General features: G+C 49.3%; 1 protein-coding gene across 2 annotated transcripts in view; it reads right to left on the bottom strand.

Annotated features, from left to right (window-relative positions):
* The window catches only part of LOC105275845 (3-phosphoinositide-dependent protein kinase 1), a 293,477-nt gene that overhangs the window by 21,827 nt on the left and 255,485 nt on the right, over nt 1–16,165 (bottom strand). The window lies entirely within an intron of this gene.

Raw genomic sequence — 16,165 nt, 5'->3', positions numbered from 1 at the left:
CCCCCTGCCGGACGAATTTACGATCACCATTAATTCCCGCGGTAATTAGAGGCCGAATTTTTCCGCTACGATCGCCAACAAATGAACAGAACCGCCGTTTCCGATACGCGTGCCGGATGTTTTGAACCATAAAATAAGGGGGAGAGGAATGCAATACATTGAAACACATCGTAATTCCTTACTTGCGAGTCAAGGCTGCATTGCTATCAATAATACGCTTTGCAAGCCGTTCCAGAGAGTCGGTTTCGAAACAATGAACTGTACTCAGTGCTATTTCCACAAGCAGCAAGCACGAGCAGTTCAAGTTCGTTAAACGATAGTCACGTTTCGACATCAGAATCGTCCCTAAAGAGTCTCCGAGACGCAGATCACGAACTTATCACAGGTGACAATCGATCACACCTGTATGCGTGCTACCAAAGCACACAGAGCATCATATCAGTTTGAATGAAATGTGTTTTCGTATTACGAGGCGTCATGAAAAACATTTCTCCCGATTTCTCGCGCACGCAACGACGAAATGATATCGCTTTGTCATCGATGTGGTATTTCCTGTATAGCTTGTTTTGCCGAGATTTCGTCGGTCGATCACGAACCGCTTATCGATCACGAGCGAGCGAAACCACCTGCGCGATCGACGCGACGGCGTGAGATCGCGGCCGATCCGATCGCGCTGAATTCCAGAGCGTGATCGCCGACGATTACGGGATCCGGCGTTTACGTGACTAATTAGTCGGGAATCCGAGCGAAATCGGCCGCAACGGCAATCGGACTCGATAGCGCGACGACCGCGTTACAAAGTGCGCTGATAAAACGCGTTCCCTCGGATGCGGGACGCGACGCTTTATCGATCATGGTCGCGACTAATTACCTGGTCGCCGTGAGTACGAACGCGCCTTGCGTGACCGCGTTAATTCACGCGTTAATCGCGAAAAAAAAGAAGGAACACGATATCGCGTGGCCTGAGCTAGAACCCGAATCTTTCCCGACGACAGATTTCATACGTGAAATTTGTACGAGCTGCGCCGCAATAAATCACGAATTATCGAGGAAACGACCGTTGATTCCGCGCTGGTACAACATTTTTGCAGTCGCGCATCGGTGATCTCGTTGATCCTAGTATTCTTCTGCTTTCATCGTCGAGCTTAAGTGGCGCACTTTCGAGCGATCTCAACCTCATTGATACCCGGAAGACGGGTAGGCGCGTGACTTAAATGATGCAGACATGAAAGATGCAGTATCAAATGGCACGATATAAAAACGTAACGACGGAGCATTAATAAATATCATGATCAAAGTATACCGAACTCCGGGTGACCGTAATATCGTATCGTCGACGCGACACGAGTGATCGGCATGACCGAGGAGTGACACGCGGGAGGACGAGTCAATCGGCGAGTGGCCGGTTGTTTGCGATAAACAAGCAGCTGTTTGCGGCGGTCTATCGATTGTTTATGACCGCCTGGACGGACTCTCACTTACAGCAGCGTAGTAAATCGCGTAGGTAGCGTGAATCATTCGTTGGGGCAGCCGACGATCCTCTCGAACCTCATTCAACCGACGGTGGCGATTACAATGGCGATGGCGACGGCAGCGGCGGCGGAATTGCAGAAATCACGCTTCTTAATTAATCCCCGAGCGAGCGAAGCTCTCGTGCTGGCGATGGGCCCGATAAAGCCGCACGTGAACGTGTATCGGGAGTTGCGGGGCGCGGGATCGGCAACGAAACAACGTCTACCGGAGTTGTCCTGCGTTCGCTTGCACATTGCGGCGCGCTGGTTGCATGGGAATGTCTTCATCTCGACCTTCGATCTCTCTTTCAGATCTCTCTTTCTCCGCTTCAGTAATCTTCCACTCTTTCTTTCTTTCTCTCTCCGTCTCGCACGCACAGATTAAAAATATGCTGTATATTTATAGCGGCTGTAATTAAATGTCGACGCGTTACATCATCGCGAAAATACCGGCACGCACGGGCGTATCCCGGCGTGCCTGTTATTCACGAGCTCCGCGCGTGTTCGAAAAGTCGACAGCGATTAACTCCGAGAAAGGCGAGTAAACATGAATTAATAAGCGGACGAATTGTCGCCGACCAGGGGAGAAAGACAGAGAAGGAGAGAGAGAAAGAGAAAGAGATAGAGACCACGGAGATCTCGCCGGCGTAAAAATACACGTGGATGTTATTTGCGCGTTAATCGAGCGCGTTTATCGCGCGTCGAACGCGTCGAAAACAACGCGTTGAAGCCTGAAATAAGCCACGCGATTGCAACAAGCAACGGAGAGACAGTCGCGAGATTACCACCGCCGCTCTTTCACGCGGGATTGATCCCCCGATCGATCACCCCGAGATTTATCGCTATGTATCGGCCACGCCGTTTTCACGCAAATACGCGGCTTCAACGCGCGAGAAGACGCAATTATCGAGCGGCGTGAAACGGAACGGCCGCTAACGAAACCGTCAGCATGTCGACTGTGGTCGGATCGCGTCTCGATCCTCGATTCGACGCCCTCCGTCGCGACGTCGTCGCCTCAGCGGCGACCGGTTACCCTCGGTCTGCCAAGGGAAATTTGGCAGCGACTTACTGGGACGACGACGCCGCGTCGTCGATGCTCGCGCCGATCGACAGCCGCCTAAATAAATGAAGCAATTAGCGGCGCGACGAGGTAATCGGGATGCTTAATTATCTCGGGGATTATCAGCGAGATTGCCGGCGGAACGAAACGATTATCGAGTTTCGTTCGGAGCGTATCTGTACCTTTGTATCAGACGGTGTGTATACGCCATGCTTCGTCAATATTTCCATGGTGTCTACTTGTTAAGCAAATACAATGCGTATGCTATTTGTTCGCTGCTATACGGTTAACAATCGTCGGCAAATCGTTCGAACCTCCGAACCGAGGGCAGATTAAACTCGCGGCTCCTTATTGGCGGTCGCGACCTCATTTCCGCGCCCGTGGATTCACGTCCTTGAATCGCTTTAATGATGCAGGGCTTTCGAGCCCGATCAGATCTCTCGAAATCCGGCTGAATCTTCCTCGCAATTAAGCCCGATAATTCGGGGGAACGTGAAAGGCCGGGAGTTCTGCGAGCGGAGATGTCAATCGTTATCACCGCGTCGACGGAGGTGCGGGTGCTGCAAGAATAGATTTAACGGCTCTCACGACCTCGGATTCGGAATTCTAATCAGAAATGTTAATCGATCCCACGAGTCGTGTCGAACTGAAATTTATAAAGTACGAGCCGAGCGACCAACCGGATTGTAACTCGCGCGATCCCGTTTCGCGCGACAAAAATGGTCAAGCCGGTCGTTACGTCACGTCGCTCACGTGAAAGTGCGAAACAAAGTGAACGATCCCGCGTCGCGTCGAAGGAGATCGTCGATCGATCGTGGGTGGCCGCACATTCGTTGCGGCGACTTCCGGTATGTCGCAGCCGGTAGTGGGTGGACAGAAACGGACAGGTATACCGGGGGCAGACTGCGCAGGAGGTGTATATATGCGTGTCTGCAAGTATGCAAGTTGCGTCAGGTAGGTGGGGTAGGTATACACACGTGTGTGTGCGGCAGCCACACACAAAATGACCTGATTTGTATTCGCCGGTGGAGCGAGCGTCGCGTTCGCTAACTCCGACGAAAACCCACATCTTCCGGAGTCCCGGCGCCTCGTGCTATTGGTCACGCTTTGAATGCGAAAGCGACTGAATTGTCCTGCATAGACAAAGGAACGTGTAATTTTCTACGAGTTTCCGCGGCGACGCGATGCCGAAAGCCAAGCTGGAAATATCACCGAGTTTTCGACTTAGTTTGGGCGTCTCCGCATCGGAGACGCACACAAAATAAAGAACGCAAGTACGTAAGTATTATACACGTACGTGTACCACACGATGCCCCCGCTCCCACTCGATATTGCCTCCACGAGATGTTCGATGAGCTATCGACGATGCAAATAACGCGAATCATTCGGTATCCTACTTTCCTCAAAGATCTCGGAGCACGGACGCCCGCGAACTAATTCGGTGATACGATTCAGCTCGAAAATATTCAGATATGATGAGAAGAGAAATATCCGTTAGCAACGGGATACATGAACGATATGTCCACGCTTTACCCTTTAATTTTAGTCAATCTTTAGATTAACAATCTCTCCATACACACATCGTGCAGATTCTCTTTGAGTCGATCTCACGTGTGCATTTGCGATTTTTTTTCGTCGAAATAAACATTTCTTCCGTTACCGCGTAGCGAAATCTCACTACGACGTGTGCGATTAATATGTTGGACACCGATTTCCAACACCGTTGAAAATATTGATTCTTCGACGACTGATGACTGACTTTCCACGGCGCAATTCTCGCGGCCTGATAACGTCGCACCTCGCACCTCGGCGGTGTCGAAATCGGCGGATTCGAGACGAGCTCAAACCGTTCGTAGCCTTGTACAACCGATGCATTCGGCACATTTGCCGCGCCCAGCCAGACGGCCTGGACCGAGAGAAAATATTTTTTTCGCCTTCATCCTGAGCGCGCGGTGTGTTTTCTTTCCTGGTCGCGGATCATGCAAGCGCACGCCCGCACGAGCTCACGGTTTATTCGAGCGCCGTGCGTCATCGCGCGCTGCTTAGCAATAACAAACCGCCGCCGAAGAACGACAGTGGACGATACCCGGTCGCAAACAACGATTGAGCAACGGCACGTTGCAAAGATCGATATCGGTACGTGCCACCTGCTTGAATCGCGATTATCGGCGTCTCCGCGCGCATACCATCGATCATCGTCGCCGATCCAGACAAACACTTAATAAATAGCTGCATATTTCGCGAATGAGCTAAGGCACGGCTTCGAGATATAGGACAAAGTGTAAAGATAACATGTAATAACAAGCTAATCTGGCCTCCGCCACGCGTCTCTGATATAGATTTTTTAAATCTATTTTTCTATTATATTTATATGATGAAGATGCGTTTGTCGATCGGATCTGCGCAGCTTTGTTTCCCGTATTTTCGGCTGCGTTGTTGATTGACGTACCAGGCCGAGCGGAAAGGTGAATATTTCAAAGCCAGATCGGAGCGGCGTGTAAATAAAAGGGACAAGAGAGGAGAAAAATGGCCGAAAAACACATTTTTCGAGTTTCGGTCGTTCCGCGCATTATTGTGAACGTGTCCATTTTTCTGATTACTGGATACCCGGATACGCCTGGAAGGGCAGCACCCTTGGATGAATAGGATGCACAGTGGACTCCTGCAAGAACGACTACACATAAGCCGACTGTGCGTCCATTGTGTGCCCCCATCGGCTGCAGGTATAAAATTTAAAAGATGCCCTCCTACTCGATGGAACTCAGGATGGACACCGAAAATAGTTTTGAATACAGATGCTGGCAGGTAGGCGCCATAAATCAAAAGAGAACAAATAGCGGGTATCGTCTGCGCCTGGCTTTCCGCGGGTAACAAAATTAAGTCGCCGGCAAACAAAGACAAAAGCGCAAACGACGGACTGCCGCCGCACGACGAAAAATATCGCCGATGGCTCAGATATCGCGACGCAAATAACCTGTTCAACCTGTGCAAATAACAGTAGCGTTAACTACTATTCGAAATCTAATTTCGTCGCGTCTTATCTCGCCGTCAAATCGAAATGAATTTTACGACTCGTACAGGCTCGTCGGTGCTCGGTGCGTTACGTCTCGATCGATCAATCAGCGAAACGGCGCGAGAGCAAAGAGTTATCGGAAGTGCGAGAAATCGCTTGTGCAATCGTTTATTATTGGCGTTGCTGTGAATAAGAATGTCGATGGATATTCCTGATGACTATTTTCAAATTTGCTGCGACACGACTGGCGCGCGAGTGCAATAAATAATTGATCCTTCCGAAAGTTTCGCGAAACAGTCGTCTCTCACATCTTTCCTGCATCGATCTCTCGATTTATTAATAAAGCGACGCGAAATTATTTATCCGCGCGAGGACGTGGTTTCCCGCGAAAAGGAACTACTGGTAACTTCATTACTAAAAACTGAGGCGTGTACACGGGACGCGCCTGTCTTGACGCTAATACTTTATTTACGACGCCGATTACATTAGCTGCAGGCTTTTCATTATATATTTATGCCGTCAGCCCGACCATTGCATTTTTAACGCGCGGCTGCGAGCTTGCGCGTAAATTCATAACGCTAATCGATATTTAGAGATCTATGTTTTCCGTTTGTCGAGCGTGGTCGAGCGTACAGAAGGGACTACGAGGAGCTCGCAAGAGATTTGCAAATCACATGCTGAGTGCACATTTGCACACGTTGCAACTCACAAAATTCGAGATCAGTTGATCAATTCGCACGGTTGCGTAAAAACTATCGTGCAGCTGTGGAACGTAAAACAACGGCCGTCGCAGCACGTTCGCGATCCATCCGCGATCCATCCTCGCCATTCATCCATCCATCTATCTGTCCATCCATCCTCCATCTCGCCGGTGGTCCGTCACGTGCGTCACTTAGACGCTTAATACACGGGACAACGCGTGGCGATCCCCCATTAATTAAATTCGTCGCGCGTCATTCCCGGCGAGTGCGTCGCACGATACGCGCCAAAAGAAGACGCGCGCGTCTCGTGTTCGCTCCCGTCCGCCGCCCTTCGATGCGCTCGGACTATTCCATCGACGCTCCTCTTCGCGCCCTCTCCACCTCTTCCTCCCATCCCCCCCCCCCGTGCTTCCTCCTCTCGCTTTAATAATACCGTGTTTGCAGTCGGCGGAATTATGCGCCTGGGAATATAAAAAAAGGGAGAGAAAAAAATGCGGCACCGCGCTCCAAGTACCACCGGCAGACACTTTGCATACCGGCGAGAGAATTCAACTCTTTCTCCCTCCCGCGCTCTGCCCTCTCCCTTTCTTTCTCTCGCTCTCGTTTCTAACGTTATATTATGCCATAAAGCACGGAGGCGCATTATATGCACGCACACACCGAGAGTCGCATGCAACTCGACCCGGCTAAAGAGGCCCGTAATGGCCTACCATAAACAATGACTTCGGTACGTCCGCAATGGTGTAGCGCGCGACGATTGGGTTAAGGGAGCGCATTTCCGGCGGTCGTACGTACGTCGGGGTAGCCGCCGGGCAAGATTGAAGCAAGGGCTCGGCGAGCCCATCGATCCACGCGAGGGCTCTCGCGATATCGATCCGCACGTTTGTTTTGCCTCGTAATAATATATCATGCGCCGCGCGTTCAAGCACATAATCTCTGCGAAACGCCTTTGGAATATTTCGCCGAATGTTTGAGTTCCACCGGTTTCAATCTTGCCGATTAGATATAGATATCGGCACTCGACTCCGTCCCGAGGGCAACAGCCCTCTTCGGAGTTGTGGAAGAATTTCATTCGGCTATCAACTAACTGACGAGATATTTACTTCATCCTCGCACATTCAAGGATTACGTTGTGTCCGCCACGAGATATCAACGAGGATCTTTTCGTTCTTTTAATAACCGGCGATTCATAGTCACAACACGTTCGGCCGAAATGAATTGATACGTGAGAGTCAATAAGAATCTAATTAGCGCGGCAGCGATACGCGTGTTATCGGCGACTGGTTCGGCGATATCGCGGCGCCAGAAATAGAAACGCGACACAAGTCGGCACAAGATCGCCTACATTTCATTCATTATCTCAGCTCAGGGTCGGCCCTCCCTCCTCCTCCCCGGCCCGATGGTCCTCACGAAAATCGTGTTTGTCCCATTTAGGATTTTCGTAAATACCGAAGAAAAGATTAGCGTTTCGTAACGCGCCGGTGAGCCCCGTGGGAGGACAGCCAGCGGCTTTGCCTCCAGAAGAAAATATTTACGTTCCGGTAATCGCGATGTCGCCACGACGGGCGATAACACGGTCGCAACAATCGACGGATGCGTCCACGACGCGAAATGGAATCCATCGTCGCACGGTAAAACCGGTCTAATTTACGACGGCGACGACGATCGCGATCCCCGCACACGCGCGCCGTCCGATACAGACGTTTTTCTTTCGTAATCCGGGAATTAAAGGAATATTTCGGAGCAGCTTCCGTCCGGGAGAAATCAGTCGGGAGGGTTTTTCCACTCGTCGCATGCGAAATCGGAAACGCACCAAAACATCGCGATAAGTTTATCAATTTCCTTACTTGTATCATCGCTTCTTTTTTTCTTCATTTCGTAACTTCCTCCTTTTCACTCTGCCTTCCTTTCCGAAGGCAAGATGTATGCCGTATGTGATGTAAATTATCTATTAGCGGAATGAGCGCTTGTAAATAAAAAATGATGAATTTGATGTTAACAAGAGCGAAGGGAGGGTCTCGTTAGAGCGAGCTTTGCATGACACGTTCCAGGCTGGAACTACCAGTCACGTCATCGCCAGGGAAAAAGAACGTTCGGCCTTTTCGAGAGTGCAACCTCGCGGATCGGTCTGCTTTATTTTTCCGCGCGGCTTTCACCGCGAGATTTCTCTCCGCGTTGTGCGATGATCCTCCAGGATCATCCGCGCAACGCGGTCGCACTCGGCGGTTTGGAGGCATCTGGCTCGCGCGCGCGAAACAACATCCATCACTTCTAGCTTTCTGGCACTTTCGGAGCAATTAATCACACGGCCATTGTTCGGCGCCCTCGCCTCCCTGCCGCGCGGGCCCGTGATAACGCGTTATCGCGATCTAAGGGTGCGTCACCGTGCCGCCACCGTGTATAAATATGTGTCGATAGTACCGCAGTGGTTCACTTGACGCGCGATCGATCGCGATTCTCGCCCCTTTTCTCGCCGAGGAATCGGCACTCCCTTACCAGTACAATCCCCGTCGTCGATTATTTATCACGCTCTCGGGATGTGAATATCGCATTTGCAACTTTTTACTTAGCGGCACAGGGATGGTGGTGCAGATGCACCCTGCCTGCAATGTACTTGCATCTTGCGCGCTCGTGCGCTATTTTCGTAAGTACTTAATGCGAAGGACACACACACATGCACATACACGCATACTTTATGCACTCACGACGCAGCATTACGCCGTGAAACGGTGTGGTGCACGTGCAACCACCACGTGGGTTAACACGGGATATATTGACCCTGAATATATTGGTGATCGGGGACAGGGGTGTGGAGAGAAACGCTTCCGCTCGCCCTTACAGCAGTCTGCATTCACGACGTTTACCCGGGACAAACGTTCGACGGCCACGTGTAAACACGCGAATTGTGTAATTGCCCGCGTCCGCCCCGCGTGCACGCTCGGCTTATAAATTTATCGCGAGCCCGATAGATCGAAGATGGTTAAAATGCATTTGCGTCACCCTCCCTATGCGTCACTACTTCCCCCATAGACTGTAAAGACGGCTTTTGTTGCAAAATCGTGAGCTGTTATTAATGTAAGCGCGATTAATGCGACGCAATATCGAATCATAATGTAGCGTAGAATATTGAACTCTCATACACGAGAGAGAAAGGGAAGAAAGCAAGCATTCGTTAAAAAATTCTTTTTTGTCATTTCCGTTAAAGTGTCAAAAATTCTAAAAGATGTAATTAACATAAATATTAATTTATATTATTTATTATTACTTTTAAAACATTCTACATAATTTTAATCAAATATGTTCTCCAATTCTGTTTTGTTGACTCTCTTATAATGTATGTTTAGAAACTTTCATGCAGTCTTGTAATTTGTTGTCTCTCTCACTCCCTCTCTTCGCATCACATTAATAAATTAGTATTAAAGTAGCTATTAATTTGCACCCGTAATTAACAGGCAACGGACGGCGCAAGCGAGATAAGGAGTAATAGCTGCAACATGTCCCCGTTCCCCAAGATTCCCCTGGGAGTTCCGCTCGCAAGTGTCTCGGCGCAAGATCGGGAACACGCCACCGCGTAACGCACGTCAATTTCTCGCGAATGCGTTTGTCGAATCGCGATTAATCAGTCGTACTCAATTAATCTTACGTTACAACCATCTTATGTTGGTGAAACTCTCGATTCCGCGACGATCGCTCGCGAGCGAAAGCATACCGGAGAGAACCGGCACTCGCGCACGTGATGCCGATCGCACGCTAACGAGGGGAACAATACGGGAATTATTTTATTTTCGGATCCGCGGCGGCTAAGTATAGAGACGCAGGGCGTGCACGTGAGCCCGCGTTACGTGCGTGTGCCGCGAGCGTAATCGAGCGCTCGGGTTCACCTGAGAACACAACGCGTCGCGTTACGTTACACCTGCGAAGCCGTCAGTTTTTGTAAGTTTCCGACGTGAGTGCGCGGGCACGCGCGACCTCGAGCGCGCGCGCGAGTTTAATGGCGCTTAATGAAATCGAGTGTTTTGCAAGGAAGCCTTATTATTGGATCCAGGAGCGCGGCCCCGCGTTTCTCACTAATGAGCGGAAAAGTGTTTACCGCAACAGGGGGAAAGACGTCATCGCGAGAGCGCGGACGAGCGTTATCACGATCCGGCAGATCCGCACCTGCCGATTGCATAATTTCGCTTATTTCGCTACGCGATTAATGTGACGCGAAAGACGCGATTATGCGTCTTTCGCGTCGCATTAATCGCAGATACACCGTGTTTTCTTCATAGGCGCGGAAGATAGTGCCGTATTATCATCCGCGACACGCGGCGCGATCGTTCGATAGCGAAACGATGTTTAATACGTTTTTCGAGTATCGGCGCCTGCGCGCTATCTCGAGCGAATTATCGCCTGGGTGTTTTATTTTTATCTCGTGCCTGATTCAAGCTTAATTCGCGAGCCGGGTCCCACGGACGAAACTTGATCTACGCGGGAACGTGCGGCTTGATCGTCTTTATTAAGTGTACACCTTGCGTCTTTCTCGCAAACGTGACGTCGCGTGTCGCGCCGTCACGTGAGCAGAGGCGCAGGCAAAGTATTCACGGATGTATATTATTGACCGGGCCAATCGCCAAAAAACTGAGCGCGTGCGTGAGTCTCCGACGGTCAGTCCTTGGAAAACCACACCCGCGTGCATATGTATTGACAAAAAGTTAAAATTATCGTAACTCGTCATCAATTTGCGAGTATCATATCAGGATGAAGTCGTTGTGAGTCCCGATCATTGACAGTCTGCTGCTTCAGCAGCGTACAGCGGAAGCTCACAAGAAAATACAAAATTTTCTCGTAAAAGAGGCTTATCTTGGTCCCGATAACAGCGGATACAGTTGTATCCTCGTTCACAGTTTACGTACACTCACCGAATGAAACTCCTAAAAGGAACGCAGCTTACTACGGCTTACCGAGAACAGTCTCCTGGTCGTCTTCGTGAAGTACGAGGACATATTATGGCACTTCTTGCAGGCCATTGTCGGAGCATTGACGGAGCATCTAGAGACGCGAAATCTCTCCCGTTCTCACCGCGAAGACCGCTGACTCTACATTTCACAGCGTAAGTCCTTACGTGAGAGCACCTCGTCGTCGTCGTCGTACGTCACACTGATGGTGGATCCAGAGGAAACCGTGATCCACCGGATCCGCCTCTCGCCGGTGTTCCAACGACGCGCGAGTTCTCCGGTTGCACGTGGATGCGACGCGCGCCGGCGAGTGTCTAAGCGAGTGCCGTTCGAAAGATTAAGAAATTTACACTCGCGCGTATCCGAGATTCCGAGATGCTGGCCGCGCTCCAAGATCCAATTTACAAAACGGAACAAGCCCCTACGCCATGAGGGGAACTCTACGTGACGGCGGTCGCGGGCACGGCGCCGCGCGTTCAACACCTCGTCGAATCGCCGGAATGTTCCGCGCGAACCGTGCCGCACTCGCGCCGCATCCAGCAAAATCGCGTTTCGTCAGTCGAGCGAATGTGCGATCGTAATCGACGGTGCCAACCAAAAATCACGGACTGATAGTCGTGCCGGCGAACCTGGCAATTAAATATACCGTCGATAGAAAGCGACGTCACCAGTCGTGAGCGTTGCATTTTATGCTTCCCAGATGTTTTCACCCCCTTATCATTATGATTGTGACGCACAGCACTGTAGGCGATCGTGGCTTATAAAAATCCCGTAGCCGTCACGCTGACGCGTAAAGTCGTGGTTTTAGTAGCGTCCCACGTGCCTTGAGCGTGGAATAATATGGAATGATAATTCACGAGTCTTCTCTTTCTCTTTCTCTCTTTAACATCTTTTAATCATCTGATTATTTCAATCGAAACAATTAATCGAGAACTCAGTTTTATTCCTGTTTTGATGTCAATAATATACTTGCTATTATGTAATCGTGTACATAATATGACAAATTAAAAAATAATTATGTAATCATATATAAAATTAACTTGGAAAGATTAGAAAAATCTATGAGATAATTTAGGGAGATCCCCGTGAAGCTCGATAAGTCGCAGATCGCGCTCAACGGCAGATCCGACTACGGTTGCGTGGTAATGCATCGCGGTGCACCTCGCGCGCGCGATTGCGATGCATCGTGCAACTCGCGGCCGCCCGCGCGTCGATGACGACATCCGCGCGTCACGCGGCCGTCGTGACGAAAGCCGCGCGTCGTCGTCGTTCACGTAAGCGCTGAGCGCCTCGTACGGAGCGATCGACGACGGCTTCCACCCACGTTCTCTTATCGCCTCTCGATTGGAAGCGGACTGCCTTCCTGTGGGTGACTGTGGGTGGATATGGACGCTGATGACTCCTGACAAGACGGGCAGCGCAGGCAACCGCGTCACAACCATGCGATACGGAGAATTAGGAACGGGGGAGGAAATCGATTTATTATCCTGGAGCTCAGCCGCCGCGTCAGACCGCAGCATGCAAGTAGCGTTGAATAGCACACAGAGAAAGAGGGCAAGCTGGGGATATCATTAGATGCAAACAATTGGATTTTCCAAAGGAAATGGAAGGATAAAAAGCAGTGTGTGAGATTGAAATAACTTTTTACGGTAATAGAGGGAAAATTATTGAGAAATTTACAACGCCTCGAATAAATTAGAGAGATTGTACAGAGGAAAATTTTCCTAAGACGAAACAAATATATCAAAGTTTCTATAAATATGTTTATGTTTATAAAGATTAAAAACGGATATTAAAAGTATTAAAAACACGATATTTATCAGATGATATAACAGGCATATTTCAAGAGGTGAATTCTCTAATGGCTTTGAGCAACATAATAATAGTACAGCGATAAAACAACGATTGCGATGGAGAAAGAAAAACAGCCAAAGGCAGTTATTTTTTTTTTCGACTTGGAATGCAATCGAGCAGCTGCTCGAGCTCGAAGGATTTTATTACCTATCTCAGTGACGGCGACAAAAATCGTGTAATGCAGATACGTCGTTTTTACGGACACTGCTGCGCGATAAAAAATTGTGGGCGGACTGATAGGATCCGATTAGGTCGCGAGCAACGTCAACGCTATACAGCGTTAGATAATGTCGCGGAAAAAAATCGTGACGTCAATCGGCGTACAATCGATGCGACGTGTACCGAGTAACAATAAAACGACGCACTCACGAGCGGCTTTTATCGGGGCAATAACAATTTCTATTTGTTCGCCGACCTGTATGGGATGTATAGAGAGTTCTGTACAAGAGGGAATTGTTTGGAGCTTAATCCACTTTATCGTATGTTTAAGTATACCAATTAAAAATCCAAGGTGTAGATAAAAACCAAGTACTTGTTTTATCAATCATATTTTATCATCTAATTTATCAATGAGTTTTATCAATTTACAATTTGTCAGTTGTATCAAGCGATACTATCGACGCTAGATTTCCAACAAGCTTTCGCGATGAATTTTAAAGTTAAGTTCGCGTTACAATCGCGCATACACGTGCGATTAAACAACAATACCAAAACCGGACAATATTGAATCTTACGTAATAATTACAGCTTGTTCATAAGCAGATCTGTAAACTATCAGAAGAATTTCTTTTTCACATTACTCCGTTTCTCGAGCTCTGTTTTCACGCAATTGATAAAACGATACTTTGTCGCGGCTGGTGCAGCATGATTATCAAAGCAAGGCGATATCGTCTGCGAAAACAGGATGTTATTCGCCTTCGAAAGTGGAAAGACACTTGCGGAGGAAGTCTCGCAGGGATCGGCAAATTGAAAAATAAATAGTGTCGTGCGGGCTCGCCAGTGTGCGAGGCATAGCAAGGCACCTATCACGCGTGGCTATCACCGCAATGTGGAAAACTCTCCGTGCATTCTCCGTGCACTATCTCCCGATGCCGGAGGCCGATCGAAACGCTACCCGGTCGATCGGCCCCGACCATAAGGCGCTTAATCAGTTTTCTTGTTTGCGACATTCCTAGCGGGCGAGTATGCGGATTAGCATCAGCAGGTGTGCATGCGCGGAACAGATTAAAGCTGCGCTCGGCGAGAGAAGCCGATTGTGTCGCAGGAAACGCCTTGTCAATTTCTCGCCTGAAGAAATAAAAGCGAATTAAATTGTGCGATCCGACAAACAACGTCGCGCTGGCAGAATTCTACGAGAATTCCCGTCCGTTTGAATCTGCTCCGATTTGAGACATTAAGTCTGTCTAACGTTCAAATAGGCTAATTTGAATAATATGAATTTGTAGTTATCCGGTTTACAACCGAATAACACGACTATTCGAACGGTTGGTTCGCATAATCGAGCAAGAGCCGACCTTAAATGCTAATTGGCGAATATCGTGGGTGGGCGAGAGAGGTAGGCTTACACATAATAGAATAAAAATTAAACTATGTAGCAATATGCCGTGAAACGGTATCGAGCGACGTGTCGCAACACTCAATCAACGCGCCGGATTATTTGCGTACGCGCGCGAGCGGTATTGAGCGCGCGGCTGAAAATTTGCCGCGTTACGCTGCAGAATCCGGCAAACCGGCGCAGCGCGAATTGCACGATTGGAGTCGCGTAAAATTGAAAATTAATTAACAATCTTGCGCCGCGGTGTTGCGTCGCTTAAGCGAGGCAAGAAGTCCGCCGGGCACGCCGGAAAAAAAGCCACCCGGTTACGGTGCATCATGCCGCTTTGCAATTTCGCTGGGGGGACAGAATAAAAAGGCGGGGTGCGCCGCTCGCAAGTATCTCGGTCCGTCCGCTCGAGAGGACTTTCTTTTCCAGGGTTTCTTGCTCGCATAATTAAATTTCTCACGGATAGATCGACTGCGAACAAAGCCGCGATCCTCGAGTCGAGGATGTGGCGGAAAGAGAGAGAGAAAGAGAGGAGAGGAAGGTGAAAAACCGCATGGTATATAATACACACAATCGTGCAAGGAAGGAGGAAAAGAGGACGAAGTGCAGGAAGAGGGGAGGTGGTGCAGGAGGGCGGAAAAGCCCGCTGGCGTTGGCGCGACCGTTCGGCGGGAAATTATGTGTCACCGTGTAGGAACGCGGCACGGCTTAGACGACAGATAAGGAGATAAGGCCTACTGGAAAATCTATTTCGCGTGCTCGGTCCCTGGTGAGTCCGGCTCGCTCTCGAAACGCCAGACAGCGATATTTCCTGGTCCATTCCATATGAAAGCTGCAGAGAGGGAGAGAAAGAGAGAAAAATATTCGATAAACGCTAAAGTAATTATTTCGCGTATCACCCGTCGCGTGCCATTTCACGCCGAAATACCTTTCGTTTCTAATATAACGAGATACTGGTCTAAGTGTAAAAGTGTATAAATTATATATAAATAAATAAATATCAAAGTTTTACAATAATATCACATGTAAAAACATCACATATGTATGCATTTCTATTCATTTGCATATATAATTTTATGTTTCTATATCTCACGTTTCTCAATTCTGTTTTCGCTACGATTTAAAAGGAAAGCCTGATAATTCACAAAATGACTTCGCGAGATTAAACGAGTGGGCGTTCGAGATGGAAACGCGACGTGCTCGATGCGTCATCCGGAAACAATTCGCATAAGACGGTCGCACGCGGACACACCAACGTACGACTTTCAATTTTCCCCGGGTCGCGCGCGGGAAATATGGAAATCGCCGCGATGGAAACGCCGCGGCGATCCTTTACGGGGCGACCTCGCCGATTACATGCTGTCCCCTTTCTCGCATATTTAACGACGCACCGTCGCGTCGCCGCCGTCCCATGCTGCTGGCATCAGCTGCCGAACGGCGTGAGTGTACCGCGACGCGGTCGCTATATTTATCGTAGGAAAAGTCGCCTTGCCAAGTCGAGTAAGGTGTCGTGCGTGCGCGGGAGAGTATGGTAGCCGATGCACCA

Source organism: Ooceraea biroi, chromosome 11 (assembly GCF_003672135.1).
Source record: "Ooceraea biroi isolate clonal line C1 chromosome 11, Obir_v5.4, whole genome shotgun sequence".
Classification (NCBI taxonomy): domain Eukaryota; kingdom Metazoa; phylum Arthropoda; class Insecta; order Hymenoptera; family Formicidae; genus Ooceraea; species Ooceraea biroi.
This window is presented reverse-complemented; position numbering and strand designations above follow the sequence as displayed.